Here is a 17,482-nt window from a genome sequence, read left to right as displayed (position 1 = left end):
GTCAGTCTCCAGAGCAGTCAAGTTGGGGAAGGGACAAAGGCTAAGGAAGCCAAATGGGCATATAACCCTGCTCCTACAAGAATGATAAAGTAAAATGAAGAACTTTTATACTTTACTGAGTGCTTTCAGTCTCTAAGCATGTGACCACTCATAAACTGTACTTCCCAAAGGAATTCTGAGGTCCTTCAGTAGCTGTGCCATGGCTAGTGTGGCTTACTGCCAGCCACCTCTTCCTCTGTTTGATCCTCTGCTTAACTAAGTTTTCACTCTTAAGAGGATGGCCTTTGTGTCTTTGAATCTTCACAATTAATCACACCATAGGCCCACACAGGACAGCAGAAGTCCTGGACAGATAGATGACTGCATGGTGCTCTCTTCTGCTATTCATTCATTCGTTTGTTTATTTATTTATTTATTTATTTATACTTATAAAAAGGAAATATTAGGGAGCTGGGCAGTAGCGCAGCGGGTTAAGCGCACATGGCGCAAAGAGCAAGGACCCGCGTGCTGATCCCCTTTCAAGCTCCTGGCTCTCCACCTGCAGAGGAGTCGCTTCACAGGCAGTGAAGCAGGTCTGCAGGTGTGTCTGTCTTTCTCTCCCCCTCTCTGTCTTCCTCTCCTCTCTCCATTTCTTTCTGTCCTATCCAACAATGACTACAACAATAAAATAACAAGGGCAACAAAAAGGAAAATAAATAAATAAAATATTAAAAAAATAAATAAATAAAAAGGAAATATTGACAACCATAGGATAAGAGGGGGACGATTCCACACAGTTCCCACCACCAGAACTCCATATCCCCTCCTCTCCCCTGTTAGCTTTCCTATTCTTTAACCCTCTGGGAGTATGGACCCAAGGTCATTGTAGGATGCAGAAGGTGGAAGTTCTGGCTCCTGTAATTGCTTCCCCACTGAACATGAGTAGTTGACAGGTTGATCTATACTTCCAGCGTGTCCTTCTCTTTCCTTAGTGGGGCGGGGCTCTGGGAAAGCGGAGCTCCAGGACACATTGGTGGGTTTGTCTGTCTAGGGAAGTCTGGTCGGCATCATGCTAGCATCTGGAACTTGGTGGCTGAAAAGAGAGTTAATATACAAAGCCAAATTGTTGAACAATCATGAACATAAAGGTTAGAATAGTGCAGATGAAGAGTTGGGGGGGGGTCCTCCATTTTGTAGATAGCTAGTAGGCATATTTTAGTTATATTCCAAAGGGCCTGTGGCTATACTAGGTTTTTTTTCTTTGTCTTTTTCCCCTAGGCCTGAAATATGATATGCAGGTATATCACTCATTGTCCTGTGGAAGATGTAGTGGTAGAGCATTGGTGCTGAACTCATCACCTACTGTGCTAATCAAGCCACAAAGAAGCCTCTTCTTGGAGGATGAGTATGCCCTCCCCCCAGTACAGTCCAGGAAAGACGGGATTCCTGGCATTTTCACTTGTATCAACTAATTTATTGCTTGAGTATACCTTAAACAGTGGCTACCCCTGTGTGTCAGGTAGTAGCACCAGTATGTATTTGGAATAACTTGGTAGTAGATATTTCCAATAGTTATTTTATTTTTGTGTTACTTCACAACAATCCTGTGAGCAATGCATTGTCTTCTTTTCTTTTGTCTTTTATTACTGATTGACCATTGGTTTACAATATTATATAGGTTCTGGGATTACAGCTCTCCACCTTGATAAATCTTTGGCCCCCTATCATTTAGATGAAGAGGAGGACCAGCTGATTAAATACCTCCCTTGGTGCCATATAATAAGCATCAGGACAGAAATTTGAACTTAGACAGTCTGCACAATCTGCCTGCTAGTGATATTGCTGATTCTAGCTAATGGAGTAGACTGATAGATGGAGAGAAAGGATGGAAAAAAGATGGTTAAGAAGGATGCCTCCCCAGAGAAGGTTTCTAAGCTGAAGGTAGGGAGAAAACTTCTGGACAAAAAAAAAAGATGACTCAAAATACAACCTACAAAGCTATGACATAACAGAAGCAGGACCAACATGTTATTCAAAGAGTTGTTTGTTCTTAAATTAATATGTCTTCCAACTTGCATAACTCCAGTGGAGAAGATGAGGCAAGTTACTTCCACCTACAAAGGTTCTGATGTGTGTGTGTCTGTAGATATACATATGTGTATATACATTTCCATATTCTCTCTTCAGTAAATAATTATTGCATTAAATGATTAAATGTGTACAGTGTACCTAATATTCAACTTTGTCTACATAGCAAGTTCATGTGGAGATTGCACCTAGTATGCATAATGAGTCAGTATGAGAACTAGCCTCCCGTTCTCCATGAATTTTAGCCTTTATATGCTTCTTCTATTTTCTGGTTTGCAATATGATTCAAGATTTTTCTTTTTCTTTTTTTATAATTTTAAGTATTGGTTTAATGAAGAAATGAGTAAAGATGTAACCAGGAAGCTTTGTTTACTTGGAGGGAGTGCTTTTTTCTTATCAATAGAAAAACACATGGTTTACTAACATATTATCACTGTCCTATGATACAGATTTCAGTAGGATTGATGGTAATAAAACTAAAGCTTACCATAGTCACATTTTGAATAAAACCTTCAGAGTCCTGCATTAAAGATGCAATGACAACTAATAATCTGAGTAAAACTACAATAAATTTGTTAATCTCCAAAATGAAGACATGGAACACCGAAGAAAAATCATCAGACAAGTACAGAGTGATTTTTTTGTTTCTGTATCAACATGATATTCTGACAAGTGGGAAAAGCAAAAAAGAGAAAGAGAAACAACATTTTCCCTTAGAAATTTCAAAAATATTTAATTTCTAATAAGTCACCCGTCTCTTCCAAGAAGCTTATACTTCTGTCACTACTATTCCCAAACCAAAACACTAAGGGGCTAAGAACTCCATTAGGGAATTACATTTACTTAGGATTAAGCTGGGAATGTGAGGCATAAAAGTAAACAGAGAATCAAGATACTGAGGAAATTAAAATCCAGAGGGTTCACATCTGTCTGTAAAGGGCATATGAGTCCCAAATTATCCTAGAAATATAAAATAGTTTCTCTAGACATATTACATAAAACTTCAGGACTGGAAGAACTTGACTTAAATTTCTAGTACTTTCATGATGTGTTTGAAATGATTTTTTTCATCACAAAAATCTCTGAAATATTTTTATTCCACATATAAACTGAATTTGCATAGAATTATGTTATAATTGCTATTGAAGTAAGCTAAGTATTTTCTTTCTTTCTTTTTAAATCTTTATTTATAAAAAGGAAACACTGAAAAAACCGTAGGATAAGAGGGGTACAACTCCACACAGTTCCCACCACCAGAACTCCATATCCCCTCCCCTCCACTGATAGCTTTCCTATTCTTTAACCCTCTGGGAGTATGGACCCAGGGTCATTATCAGATGCAGAAGGTGGAAGTTCTGGCTTCTGTAATTGCTTCCCCACTGAACATGGGTGTTGACAGGTAGATCCATACTTCCAGCTGTCTCTCTCTTTCCTTAGTGGGGCGGGGCTCTGGGGAATCTGAGCTCCAGGACACATTGATGGGGTTGTCTGTCCAGGGATGTCTGATTGGCATCATGCTAGCAGCTGGAACTTGGTGGCTGAAAAGAGAGTTAACATATAAAGCCAAACAAGTTGTTGACTAATCATGAACCTAAAGGCTGGAATAGTACAGATAAAGAGTTGGGGGGTCTCCATTTTGTCGATAGCAAGTAGGCATATTTTAGTTATATTCTAAAGAGCCCGTGACTATACTAGTTTTTTTTTTTTCCTGAGCCTGAAATCTGATATGCAGGTGGATCCAAGTTTAAACCTGTGTCTCTCAGGGTGTTGTCTCAACAAAAATAAAATAAACACTGACATTTTTCTTCAAATAGGTCTCTTGCATTCTGGGCTGACAAAATCTTGACTTGGGGATATAGATGACTTTAAGGTCACAGGAACATGCTTTATAAACACAGACATGCAGAAGCTGGAATATACATCCTTTGATTAAGTGTGTGAGTCTGAAGAGAAAAACATGAACAGGTATTTACACATTAGGCAACATGCAGCATAAGCAAGTGGACAACTGAATATGCACCTCTGTGTGAATATTACACACCCATAGCTACTTATTATACCCATCAATTGTTGCAGATTCATGTACATCAAGGGAAAAATATAACCAAACAGATTTTTAAAAAATTAATAAGGGGACTGAGCTGTGGTGCCCCTGATTAACACGTTATCATGCACATGAACCTGTCAAGTCTGTCCCTGCCTCTAGTGGTGCTCTGCCTCTAGCAGTGCTTCAGGTGTCTCTCTGGCTCCTTCTCCATCTCTATTCCCCTTCCCTCTCAGTTTCTCTCAGTCCTATCATATTAAATAACTAGAATTGGCATATTTCACCACAGTAAAAGACTCTGTTGTGGGTTGGGGGGGAGAATACAGGTCCAAAAAGAATGGCAGAGGACCTAGTGGAAGTTGTATTGTTATATGGAAAACTGAGAAATGTTATGCATGTACAAACTATTGTATTTACTGTCTAATATAAAACATTAATTCCCCAATAAAGAGGTAAAAAAAAGTTAAAAAAAAGAAAGAAAGAGAAGGCAGAACCATAGAAAGATGTCAAATATATATAAATATAGATATTATGGAAATGATAGTCAACCCCTATCTGTGACCTGGGGAGAACTACTGTAGTTTCCAATGGAGGAACAGGAAACACAGAACTCTGGTGGTGGATAAGGTATGGAATTATGCCCTTGTTATCGCATAATTTTATGAATTAATATTAAATAATTAATTTTAAACAAGACTGCAGCCCATTCTCTGGGTTAAGATAATTAATTGAACATATGTGTGTAAAACTATGATCTTCCCTAACTCCATTCAAAGCCACATCTACATAGAAATTAGGACATAAGTTCTGAAGGCAAGGAGAACACATGAGGAACCAACAACAGATATACACATGTTAGTTGGCTTAGAAACCCTAGAGAACTGCATCCACAACTTCCAGAAGAAAAAACTGAGTTCTAACCATATATACAGATGCATAATACATAGATATATACATAGATGCATATGTATGTGTGCATATGTACATATATGTATATAATTTGCATGTGGCTTTCCAGTTTTCCCAGTACTACTTATTGAAGAGAATTTCGCCATGGTATATTCTTCACTTTTTTGCTCATAAATTAATTATACATATATGTGTGGGTATATTTCTGGGCTCCCAATACAACCCCACTGATTTCTGTGTCTTTTAATTTTAATATCATACTGTTCTGTTAACTTTAACTCTCATTTATATAATAGATAAATGTTTGAAGAAAGAAAGCAACTAAGGAGAATATAACTCTCAAATATAGCTACTGCTAAAAAATTAATCATATTTTTTTTTTAATTTTTTATTTAAGAAAGGATTAGTGAACAAAAGCATAAGGTAGGAGGGGTACAACTCCACACAATTCCCAACACCCAATCCCCATAACCCACCCCCTCCCATGGTAGCTTTCCCATTCTCTATCCCTCTGGGAGCATGGACCCAGGGTCGTTGAGGGTTGCAGAAGGTAGAAGGTCTGGCTTCTGTAATTGCTTCCCCGCTGAACATGGGCGTTGACTGGTCGGTCCATACCCCCAGTCGGCCTCTCTCTTTCCCTAGTAGGGTGTGACTCTGGGGAAGCTGAGCTCCAGGACACATTGGTGGGGTCTTCAATCCAGGGAAGCCTAGCCAGCATCCTGGTGGCATCTGGAACCTGGTGATTGAAAAGAGAGTTAACATATGAAGCCAAACAATTTGTTGAGCAATCATGGATCCCAAGCTTGGAATAGTGGAGAGGAAGTGTTAGGGAGGTACTCACTGCAAACTCCAGTGTAGTCCTGCTTTCAGGTATATATTTTGCAGTAGTTTATGGATATGTGTGCACATAAGCTCTCTCTCATAGAAACTAGTGTATATCTAGGTTATGGGACTTTGTTAGAAAGTGAACTACCTGAGAAAAAAATAGAGTGTACTATTAAAGGAAAGGTCTCACCCGAGTAATGAAGCTGAAGGGTTGTCATTCCACACGTGAAGTCTCTGGATACATTCTGAGGTGAAGCATGTTGAGGTAGCAATCGTTGCTTTGGTTAGGTTGTGATCAGCAGATGCAATGTTATTTGGTTTGGATTGGGAGATGCATACGGGAAAGTGGGCCCTATCCAAGGGTTCCAGGACTGGGGGAAGTAGGGGTTCTATAGTGAAGATGTGAGGTTCCTGCTGTCTTAGGGTTCAAAAAGACAATCAATAGTTAATATTATCATCACATTATTTGTTAATTGGGTTAACTTTGAAAAGTCCCTTTGTTATGGTTTGCTGGACAGTATCCAGTATCTTGTATATAGCTGTGCTATAGGAAGCTTCTAATCTACTTGGTCTAGGCTTTTGAGAGAGTCCGCATATCAAATACATAGCCTATATATTAAAAAGATTCAGTTTGTCTTTTGAGAAACTTTGAGACATACAATTGATTTCCCCCTCTCATATTAATTAGCTACTGATTTATATGTCTACATTTTGCTAGGAGTGTACATAAACACCATTCCCACCACCAAAGGACTGTGACCCATCCCTCCCGCCCACTCCCACCCCCCACTGGCCCAAGAAGCTACATGCCTACCCCTCACCACTGGGTTTTTACTTTGGTGCCCTACTTACAATTTGATCAGGTCCTGCTTTTAGTTTCCCTTTCAGATCTTCTTAGTCAGCTTCTGTTGATGAGTGGGATCATCCCATACTCATCTTTATCTTTCTGACTTAGTTCACTTAACATAATTCCTTCTAGCTCTGTCCAAGATGGGTCAGAGAAGGTGGGTTCATTGTTCTTGATAGCTGCATAGTATTCCATTGTGTATATATACCACAGCTTTCTCAGCCACTCATCTGTTGTTGGGCACCTGGGTTGCTTCCAGGTTTTAGCTATTATGAATTGTGCTGCTATGAACATAGGAGTACACACCTCTTTTTGGTTGGGTGTTATGGAGTCCTTGGGGTATAACCCCAGGAGAGGAGTTATTGGGTCATATGGAAGGTCCATGTCTAGCCTTCTGAGAGTTTTCCAGACTGCTCTCCACATAGGCTGTACCAATTTACATTCCCACCAGCAATGTAAAAGGGTTCCTCTGTCCCCACATCCTCTCCAGCATTTGTTGCTGCTGTCCTTTTTGATGTATGCCATTCTTACAGGAGTGAGGTGGTATCTTAGTGTTGTCTTGATTTGCATTTCTCTGATAATCAGTGACCTAGAGCAGTTTTTTATATGTTTGTTAGCCTTTTGGATCTCCTCTGTGGTGAATGTTTTGTTAATTTCCTCTGCCCATTTTTGGATGGGGTCATTTGCTTTTTTGGTGCTAAGTTTGCTGAGCTCTTTATATATTTTGGTGATTAGTTTCTTGTCTGATGTCTGGCATGTGAAGATCTTCTCCCATTCTGTGAGGGGTCTCTCTGTTTGTTTAATAGTTTCTTTGGATGTGCAGAAGCTTTTCAATTTGATGTAGTCCCATTGGTTTGTTTCTGCTTTGGTCTTCCTTGCAATTGGGTTTGATTCATCAAAGATGTCCTTGAGGTGTATGTGGGAAAGTGTTTTACCGATGTTTTCCTCTAAGTATTTGATTGTTTCTGGTCTGACATCTAGGTCTTTGATCCATTTGGAGTTGATTTTTGTTTCTGATGAGATAAAGTGGTTCAATTTCATTCTTCTGCATGTTTCAACCCAGTTTTCTCAGCACCATTTATTGAAGAGAGCCTCCTTTTTCCATTTAATCCTTTGGGCCCCCTTATCAAAGATTAGATGCCCATAGGTGTTGGGATTTACTTCTGGGCTTTCAATTCTGTTCCACTGGTCTGTATGCCTATTTTTGTTCCGGTACCATGCTGTTTTGATGATGATGGCTTTATAATATAGTTTAAGGTCTGGGAGTGTGATGCCTCCATTTCTGTTTCTTTTCCTTAAGATGGTTTTGGCAATTCTAGGTGTTTTCAGGTTCCAGATAAATGATTGTAGTATTTGTTCTATTCTCTTAAAGAAGCCTGGTGGAACTTTGATGGGTATTGCATTAAATTTGTATATGGCTCTGTGGAGAATATTCATTTTGATGATATTTATTCTTCCAATCCATGAGCATGGGATATCTTTCCATTTCTTGGTATCAGTTTCTATCTCCTTGAGTAGCGACTCATAGTTTTCAGTATACAAGTCTTTCACTTCTTTGGTCAACTTTATTCCTAGGTATTTGATTGATTTTGCTGAAACAGTAAATGGGAGTGATTTCTGGATGTCTTCTTCTTCAGATTTAGTGTTTGCATAAAGAAATGCCACTGATTTTTGTACATTGATTTTATAGCCTGATACCTTGGTATATTGCCTAACAACTTCCAGTAATTTTCTACTGGATTCTTTAGGTCTTTCTATGTATACTATCATATCATCTGCAAATAGTGAGAGCTTGACTTCTTCCCTTCCAATCTGTATCCCTTTGATTTCTTTCTCTTGCCTGATTGCTATGGCAAGAACTTCCAATACTATGTTGAAGAGTAACGGTGACAGTGGACAGCCCTGTCTAGTCCCCAATCTGAGGGGGAATGCTTTCAGCTTCTCTCCATTGAGTATGATGTTGGCTGTAGGTTTGCTATATATAGACTCCACTATCTTGATTAATTTCCCATCTATTCCCATTTTCTGTAGATTTTTGAGCATGAATGGGTGTTGGATTTTGTCAAAGGCTTTCTCTGCATCTATTGAGATAATCATGTGGTTTTTGGCTTTGCTTTTATTGATGTGATGAATGACATTGATTGATTTACGGATGTTGAACCAGCCTTGCATTCCTGGGATGAATCCCACTTGGTCATGATGAACAATCTTTTTGACGTGTTGCTGTATCCGGTTGGCCAAGATCTTGTTTAATATTTTGGCATCTATGTTCATCAGAGATATTGGTCTGTAGTTTTCCTTTTTTGTTCTGTCCCTATCAGCTTTTGGTATCAGGGTGATGTTGGCTTCATAAAAGGTGGAAGGGAGTATTCCTGTTTCTTCAATCTTATGGAATAGCTTAAGAAGTATGGGTATTAACTGTTTCCTGAAAGTTTTGTAGAATTCATTTGTGAAGCCATCTGGTCCAGGACTTTTGTTGTTGGGGAGATTCTTAATAACGGTTTCAATTTCTTTGTCTGTGATTGGTGCATTTAGATTTTGTAGTTCTTCTTGGTTCAGTTTTGGAAGTGCATAAGTTTCTAGGAATTGTTCCATTTCTTCCAGATTCTCTAGCTTGGTGGCATATAGTTCTTCATATTTTAAATATTAGACAAATCACTATCTTTTGAAATGGGTGTCACTTGAACTCTCTAATGAAATGAGGGAAGCCAACTAGATCCTTACAATTGAAAGGCTTGTCAGAGAAGCAAATGTGAAAAATATTTCCTCACTAACTCCTCACCAGAACTCCCCAATAAAAGAACTTATGTGTCGGGCTGAGCTTCACTGACGGGAGACAGACAACCCGGAACTCATGGTTGAGCTGTAGGCAGTATCTCTTTATTCATGTGGAACGCAGCACAGTCTAAACCAAGCTATGCTAAAACTAAAACTAATATACTTGCCAAGTAGGGTGTAAACAGGATGTGACATAGGGTGGAGCAAAAAGTGACTGGTGCAAATCAGGGTGTACTATAAGAGGGAGCGGAGCAAAAAGACATCATGAACCAGTGGGGATTAAAACAATGCCATGCAGGCATGCTGGTGCTTAGTTATGTAAATAGAATAGTGTTAAGCAGGGGGGATTAAACCAAATGAAACAGAAGGGGTTTTTAGAAGCAGAATTAGAAGCATACCAACACTTTTGACTTTTTAACTTCATGGTCTTTATGTTTTCCTACGCTCTTATTGTTTTTTTTTAAGAACAACATGTTTTTGTTGGGGGGGGGTTGATGGTTCACAGTGCAATTGTTTACCCATTGGTAACCAACCTCCCTTACCCTCAATGCTCCATCCAAGATGAAGAAATTTACTTCATCATTCTTAATAGCTGAGTGGCATATATATAGCCATTTTTCTGTTGTTGGACACTTAGGTTGCTTTCAAGTTTGAGTTATTAACAAATTGTGCTACAATGAACAGGTGTACAATGATTTCTTTGAATGGGTGTGTTTGTTTCCTTAGGATATATTCCCAGGAAAAATAAGACTTGCCAATGAGAAGAGAGAGAAGTTCATACACAGGGAAAACTAAAACTTGTGATGTGGGAGATTGAACTGGGAACTTAATGTTTGATAGTCCAACACTCCATTCACTGTGCACCTCCTGGGTCCCCAATATGTTCTTACTCTCAGTTGTTTAAAGACAGGTGGTTTTCAGAACTGCCTGTTCTGCCTCTGCAGAGGGTAAATACACATATGAATATAATCACCTACTGTCTACAGGTTTAGACATTTAAAAGAGAGAGTAGGTCTGGGAGGTGGTTCACCCTGTAAAATATACACTTAGCCATGATCACTACCTAGGAGCAACCACACAAAAGAAGCATCCCAGAGGTGGAGAGGAACTATGGTGTCTCTCCTTCTCTTTCTGTCTCTCTCCCATTATACTCTCCATCATCCTATCTCTCACCCCACGCTCTATCTAATAGAAGAATAAGAGAGGGAGGAGGAGGAGGAAGAGAGGAAGGAGAGAGAAAGGGGGGGTGGTATAAAACCAGGCAATCCTCCTGGGGTGGCGGGGAGGGTTCAGGCCCTGGAATATGAAGGTGGAGGAGGACCTAGCTGGGAGGCTACAGTGTTATGTGGAAAACTTAGAAACCAACTACTGTATTTTACCGTTGAGTACAATCTCCCCAATAAAGAAAAAAGAAATTATGCAATCCTGGCACACCAGCCCTAACAGAAGAATTTGTTTTTTATTTAAAGTGTCTGTTTAGGGTGGGGGTATAGCATAATGGTTATGCAAAGAGACTGTCATGCCTGAGGCTTTCAAGTCCCAGATTCAATCCCCCACACTGCCGCCATAAGCCTGAGCTGAGCAGTGTTCTGGTAGAAGAAAAGAAAGAAAGAAAGAAAAAAAGAAAGAAAGAAAGAAAGAAAGAAAGAAAGAAAGGGAGAAAGAGAGAGAGAAAGAAATCTACAGAAGGTGCTTCTTCTATGAGAGTCAGAGCAAGGGAGGTAGCTTAGGAAAATGCAGCTAGTTTAAAATAAGCAGAGTATTCCTCCTGGATACCTGGATACCTAGAGCAACCAAGAAAACCAAGACCGGATGTGAATTAGGTTGCAAAGCAAAATTTTACTCTCACTGGGAAAGATGTGTCCTGACTCTCACCTCCTACAGGAGACAGTAGAGATATTTTTTTTCCCTAACTATGTCAATTTTCCCTATCTTCTTTATAAACATCAGCATTTAATGAACAGTTCCAAAGCCCCAGCCAGATCATTCTAACCAGCATTTTCTCAAATTGAAATGGGTGGACTCTCAGGAGGCTTTTGTCTTTGCCTGGGATATTTCACATCTGCTATTGGGAAGTTGTTTTTGTCTCATTCCACCCACTATGACATGGTGTCATCTATTACCAATTGGTTTAATACCTCAATAACAGCTAAAATCTTTTAAAGATGATCAAATACTTAATAAGTTATGTAGTTTCAAAAGCTTATAGAGAGGACTGGGTGGTAGAGCACCTGGTAAGTGCACATGTTATACTGCACAGTGACCTGAGTTTTAGTTCCCAGTCCCCCACCCACACTGGAGACTAGAGAATTTTCACAAGTTGAGCAGTGGTACTGCAGTTCTCTCTCTCTCTCTCTCTCTCTCTCTCCCTCTCCCTCTCTCTCTCTCTCTCTGTCTCCTTTCCCCTCTCAGTTTCTTTTTTATTTTATTTTATTTTATTTTAATTTATTCATAAAATGGAAACACTGAAAAAAAAACTATAGGATAAGAGGGGTACAACTCCACACAATTCCATATCCCATCCCCTCCCGATAGCTTTCTTATTCTTTAACCCTCTGGGAGTATGGACCCAAGATCATAGTGGGATGCTGGGATGCAGAAGGTGGAAGTTCTGGCTTCTGTAATTGCTTCCCCACTGAACATGGGCATTGACAGGTCGATCCATACTCCCAGCCTGCCTCTCTCTTTCCTTAGTGGGGTGGGGTTCTAGGGAATAGAGCTCCAGGACACATTGGTGAGGTTGTCTGTCCAGGGAAGTCTGGTTGGCATTATGCTAGCATCTAAACCTGGTGGCTGAAAAGAGAGTTAATATATAAAGCCAAACAGGTTGTTGACTAATCATGAACCTAAAGGCTGGAATAGTGCAGATGAAGAGTTGGAGGTCTCCGGTTTGTAGACAGCTAATAGGCTATATGAGTTATATTCCAAAGGGCCTATGACTATACTTGGTTTTTTTTGTTTGTTTTTGTTTTTTCCCTTAGCCTGAAATCTGATATACAGGTGAATCCAAGTAATTGTCTGGGGAGATGATGTCATCGCTGGAAAAAGGACCAGAAAGCTGGATCGGGGAAGAGAGTAACTCCCTAATATGTGAAAGGTATTATTATAATAAATAAATATTATAATAAATATTATTGACAATAAACCCCATTGATTTGATATGATCTGGGGCCCATATTCAGCTTAGGAGCCTATGTGACTTCTGCATCCCTCTAGATCATTCTGTGGTCATGAGCAGGAACATTCCAGGCTGCCCCAATACCGACCCATCTTCCTCAGGTGTAGCATAAAGTATGTTGTCCAGCCTCCCTTAGGAGAATGGAACATTCTCTACTGTTGTTGATCCAAGTTGAGGGGAAGGTCCTATGGGGGCCCACAAAGTGGTCTATTGTGTTTTTCCTGATATAAATGACTGGTAACAATGAATGAGGGATTTATTCGAGGTCTAGGCCCATCATGTCTGTTTGGGAGTCTCGGGACTCCCCAAGTAGGGCCCCAGCTGATGGGGTGGCCTGATAGTGACTAAAGAGTCATCGTTAAAGTATGCCAGTCTCTTGCCCTTATTCAGCTTTTGCAGTCCTTGCTTTGATAAGGATAGCTTGGGAGTGAATGAGGGAAGTATCATAAGAAGTAGGTGAGGAGGGTATCTAAGTCTAAATAAACATTATTTCATCATGAACTTCATACTGACTCACTGCAGACTATTGTGCACTTTTGCTTTCAAGTATATATTTTGCCCTAATTTATGGATACATGTGAACATATTCTCTATCTCATGGGACCTGGTCTATATCTAGGCTTTGGGACTTTGTTAGGAAGTGAACCACCTGGAGTGGAATTAGAGAATTCTATGAAAGGAAAGGTCTCACCTGAGTAATGAGGCTGAAGTGTTGACATTCCACGCCTGTCATCTCTGGACATAGTCTGAAGTGAAACATGCTGAGGTGGTACTCCTTGTGTTGATTAGGTTGGGATTAGCGATTTTATATCATTTGGTATGAATTGAGAGAAGCATGCAGGAAAGTGCACCCCACTCTAGAGGTTCCAGGACTGGGGAAATATAGGCTCTATAGAAGAAGTGGGAGGTTCCTGCTCTCTTAGGGCTTAAGAAGGCAACAAGGTGTCGAGCAGTAGCACAGCGGGCTAAGTGCAATAGGTGCAAAGCTCAAGTACCAGCGTAAGAATCCTGGTTCAAGCCCCGGGCTCCCCACCTGTAGGGGAGTCGCTTCACAGGCAGTGAAGCAGGTCTGCAGGAGTCTTTCTCTCCCCTTCCCTGTCTTCCCTTCCTTTCTCCATTTCTCTCTCTCCTATCTGAGAAAAACAACATCAATGACAACAACAATAATAACTACAACAATAAAACAAGGGCAACAAAATGGAATAAATAAATAAATAAATATTTTAAAAAGAAGACAATACATAGTTATTGCTATAATCACATTATTTGGTAATTGGGTTAACTTTGAAATATCCCTTTGTTATAATTTGCTATATCATACACAGCATCATCATAACTTATGTCCTTTGACATTATTTGCATATAGCTGTGCCACTGGTTGCTTCTGTTCTCCCTGTTCTAAGCTTTTAAGAGAGTCAACTTATCAAAGACTCAGCCTATGGTCTATGCATTTAAAAGTTTGAGACAATTTTTCTCCTCTCATATTAATTAAATAGCGATTATATGACTACAAATTAAGAGGAGTGTACATAAACACTATTCCCAGCACCAAAAAACTATGTCCCATCCCATCCCCCACCCCCTCCCCATGAAGCTGAACATCCACTCTCAACCCAGGGTTTTTACTTTGGTGCCCTACTCCAAATTCAGTCGAATCCTGCTTTGAGTTTCCCTCTCTGTTCTTCTTACTCAAGTTCTGTTTATGAGTAGGTTCACCCCATACTCGTCTTTATTTTTATGACTTAGCTCACTTAACATAATTCCTTCTAGCTCCATCCAAGATGGGTCAGAGAAGGTGGGTTCATTGTTCTTAATAGCTGCATAGTATTCCATTGTGTATATATACCACAGCTTTCTCAGCCACACATCTGTTGTTGGGCACATGGGTTGCTTCCAAGTTTTAGCTATTACAAATTGTGTTGCTATGAACATAGGTGTACACACATCTTTTTGCTTGGGTGTTATGTCCCTCTCAGTTTCTTTGTCACTGTCCAAAATAAATGAATAAATAAATGCATATAGAAATTTCAGTAAAATTAACATTAGCTGTGGAGTAAGTTTTCTTTACTTGGTCACACCTCTCATATCTGGCAGAAGCAAAATCATTTCAGGAGGAAGTTAATACAATTGGCCTCAAATTAATCCTACAACATTTTCAATTACAGCATCCAGCACACAGTCCACAAAATCAAGTCCACAAACCAATAAAGCATCATGAGTCAGTGTCTGCTTCTGTGTGGTACAGACTATAATCACAAACAAAAGCAGACACACAAAACTTGAAATGTTGAAGCAACTGTACCCAAAATTGAAAATAAATATGCTAAATGTTAAATGGTTTTGTCGAATGAAAATTTTAAACAGCCACAGGAAATAAAAATAACACGCTGGATATTGAAAAGAACCAGTAAGAAAATATAAAATTGAAAAATCCAATAAACAAAAATGCAAAACACAATGATAAAGTAAAAATTAGTCCCTTCAAAATAAGGAAATGGCTCATTGAATTTATTTTTTTATTCTTTTTCTTATTATTTACCTCCAGGGTTATTGCTGGGGCTCAGTGCCTGCTGCAAATCCACTGCTCTGGGAGGCCATTTGACCCATTTTCGTTGCCTTTGTCTTTTTATTGTTATTGTTGTTATTGCTGTTGTTGCTGTTATTGGATAGGACTGAGAAAAATTGAGAGAGGAGGAGAAAACAGAGAGGGAGATAGATACCTGCAGACCTGCTTCACAACTTGCAAAGCAACCCCCTGCAGGTGGGGAGCCGGTGGCTCCAACCAGGATCCTTAGGGCAGTCCTTGAAGTTTCATGCCATTTGCGCACTCACTGAATTTATATCCAAAGAAAATATCCAAAATTCATCCCAGATAGACAAAAGGGATTTTTAAATACAGAATGTCATATCTTTCTCTCTCTCTTCTCCCTCTCATTAAAGATAAAATAAAATATCTTTAATAAATAGGACTGAGGAGACAGCATAATGGTTATGCAAGAGACTTCCATGCCTGAGGCTCTGAGGTCCCAGGTTCAATCCTCAGCCCCCCACCATTATCCAGAGCTGAGCTGAGCAGTGTTCTGGCCTCTCTCTCTCTCTCCAGAGCTGAGCTGAGCTGAGCAGTGTTCTGGTCTGTATCTACATATATATATATATATATATATATATATATATATATATATATATATACTTTTAAAAACCAAAATAGAAAAGATAATGTCATAAGAAGTTCTGAAAATTTTCTGACAAAAAATGTCATCCAGAGTTATGAAAAAAAAAAGAAGAATCACTAAAGAGAAATTTTCATATAGACACATTTTAGTGAAACTGCAGAAAACTAAAAATGTTCTTTAAAATAGCCATAGTAAAACAGATTACCTTCACAGAAATGGGTTGCATATTTCAATGCAAGATGAGAAATGGAAGAAACAGTGGGAAAATGACATCAATGTATCAAAATAATATACAATTTTGAATTTAATAACCAATGAATATATTTTATAAAGTATGAAATCAGGAGCCACAGAAATAGCACATTAGGCTTGTATGCCTGAGGCCCCAGAGGTTCCAAATTCAACTCCTGACACCCACCATATGGCAGAGTTGAACAATGTTCTGGTCTCTCACTCTCTTCTCTCCCTTCTCAGAAAATAAATGTCATCAAAACTTTTCTGTTCTTTATAAAAATATATGACCTATATTACACCTGTCACAAAAGAAGTGAGATATAAATTGAGATTTTCAGGGGGAACTTCAGGAGTTTCTGTTGGTAGGTAGTTGGGTCTATCTCAGCTACCTCATGAGAGCACTAAGGGCCATACCAACAGAACTCCATGGATGGAGTTTGGTTCTTATGTGTCTGTCTGTCTCACTCTCAAAATAGATAACAGAAATTGAGTTAGTAAATGATTCAGCAATGTCAAACACCCTAAACCCTGATTTCCAACACAGCAATAAATAGATAATAGAAATGAACCTCTTAGGGAGTCAGGCAGTAGAACAGCGGGTTAAGCACACATGGCGCAAAGCACAAAAACCGGCATAAGTATCCCGGTTTGGGTTTGAGCCCCTGGCTGCCCACCTGCAGGGGAGTCGCTTCACAGGTGGTGAAGCAGGTCTGCAGGTGTCTATCCTTCTCTCCCCCTCTTTGTCTTCCCCTCCTCTCTCCATTTCTCTCTGTCCTATGCAACAACGAAGACATCAACAACAATAATAACTACTACAACAATGGAAACAACAAGGGCAGCAAAAAAGAAATAAATTTTTAAAAAGATAATGAAAAAAATAAAAGAAATGAAATGAACCTCTTCAGATCAGTAAAAACTGAAATAGTTTATCTCCAGGCAATCTTCAACAAGTGAAACTCTAAAGGATATACTGAGGCAAAGCAAAATGACAACAAACAGATTACAATTAAAAATATAGAAAGTAGGGGTCAGGCTGTGGCCATGCAGTTAAATGCACACATTATCAAGCTCAAGGACCTTGGTTCAAGCCCCCAATCTTCACCTGAAGGGGGAAAGTTTCAGAAGTGGTGAAGCAGGCCTACAGGTGTCTATCTTTCTGTCTCCTTCTCTGTCTCCTCCAACCCATTCAATTGCTCTATCAAATAGAAAAAATACAATGGCTGCTTAGAGTGGTGGATTCATAGTGCTGGTATCAAGGTTCAGTAATAACCCTGGTGGCAATTTTTTTAAAAAAAGTACAATAAATAAAGAAATTGGAAGTTGGTAAAAGTAAACCCTATGCCAACCCTATCAAAAGTAATCATAATGCCTGGTGTACACAGAGGATTAAAGTATCTAGCACAAGTAGCATATAAGATAGAGTCATA

The sequence above is a fragment of the Erinaceus europaeus genome, chromosome 1, assembly GCF_950295315.1.
Source record: "Erinaceus europaeus chromosome 1, mEriEur2.1, whole genome shotgun sequence".
NCBI classification, from domain to species: Eukaryota; Metazoa; Chordata; class Mammalia; order Eulipotyphla; family Erinaceidae; genus Erinaceus; species Erinaceus europaeus.
Note: the sequence above shows the minus strand (reverse complement) of the source record.